Raw genomic sequence first — 1,497 nt, forward strand, 5'->3', positions numbered from 1 at the left:
CTTTGATTACATTATCTGAGTTTTCAACTTACCTCTCATGATATTCCCTAGTCTCATCTCATATTCTTCCTGCCATCTCTTTCCTATGTTGTTTCTTGTTAGCAGCAGCAGAACAGTGAGCTTCCATTAAAATCATCCTTGTGTGGAAATACTCAAAGAAGGTTGAATGTTCCATCAGAATTAAAGAATTTGTTACCCATTCTTGCTTTAGGTATGTTGAAAGTGAAAGTGCTAGTCACTCAGTTGTGTCTGACCCTTTGTGACCCCATGGTCTTCCATGGGACTCCAGGCATGAATACTGGAGTGGGTTGCTATTTCCTATTACAGGGTGTCTTCCTGATCCAGGGATGGAATACGGGTATCCTGCATTGCAGGCAGATTCTTTACTGTCTGAGCCACCTAGCAAGCCTGCCTTATGTGTATTATTTAAAAGCAAATTCATTAATTAGAAAGATAGCACATATTAACTTATTTTCAACTATTAGGGGTTTATTATGAATTGAGATATGTAATTAGCAGGTCAGTAACCTAAGGAGACTTTGAAAATATAAACATTATTAGCAGTGATGATTAGCAGCATGAAATCAACAGGGCGAGGTGCAGAGTATTAGGTCACTCCAAATGCAGAGGATTTAGGCTTCAGTAACAGATGGTGGAAAATTGAGGAGAAATATGAGGTTTCTGGTTGCTTTTGATTAGGAGTTCTTTAACTGGTCTGCATTAGAGCCACTGAGGAACTTTTAAACAATAAAGCGATGTGCCCCTCTTCTTGACCAGGTGCTGATTGAATCTGTCTCAGGTGAGCCAAACAGCCTTAGGTGTTAAAGTCTTTACCAGTAGGTTGTAATGTGCAGCCAGACTTGGGTATCCCCCCGTGGCTGGAAATTTACTATATGGGATCAGAAGAGGTTTAAATAAACAGTGGGATACATGTGTCTTTTCTAATTTTGGTTTCTCAGGGTATATGCCTAGGAGTGGGATTGCTGGGTCATATGGTAGTTTTATTCCTAGTTTTTTAAGGAATCTCTATATCGTCTTCCATAGCGGCTGTATCAATCTACATTCCCACCAACAGTGCAGAGCATTCCCTTTTCTCCACACCCTCTCCAGCATTTATTGTTTGTAGACTTTTTGATGATAGCCATACTGACTGGTATGAGGTGATATCTCATTGTAGTTATGATTTGCATTTCTCTAATAATGAGTGATGTTGAGCATCATTTTATGTGTTTGTTAGCCATCTGTATGTCTTCCTTGGAGAAATGTCTGTTTAGGTCTTTTGCCCACATTTTGTTTGTTTTGTTTCTCTGGTATTGAGTTGTATGAGCTGCTTGTATATTTTGGAAATTAATCCTTTGCCAGTTATTTCATTTGCTATTATTTTCTTCCATTCTGAGGGTTGTCTTTCATTTTGCTTATAGTTTCCTTTGCTGTGCAAAAGTCTTTAAGTTTAATCAGGCCCCATTTGTATCCCACTGTTCATTGCAGTACTATTTA

This window comes from Odocoileus virginianus, chromosome 5, assembly GCF_023699985.2.
Source record: "Odocoileus virginianus isolate 20LAN1187 ecotype Illinois chromosome 5, Ovbor_1.2, whole genome shotgun sequence".
Classification (NCBI taxonomy): domain Eukaryota; kingdom Metazoa; phylum Chordata; class Mammalia; order Artiodactyla; family Cervidae; genus Odocoileus; species Odocoileus virginianus.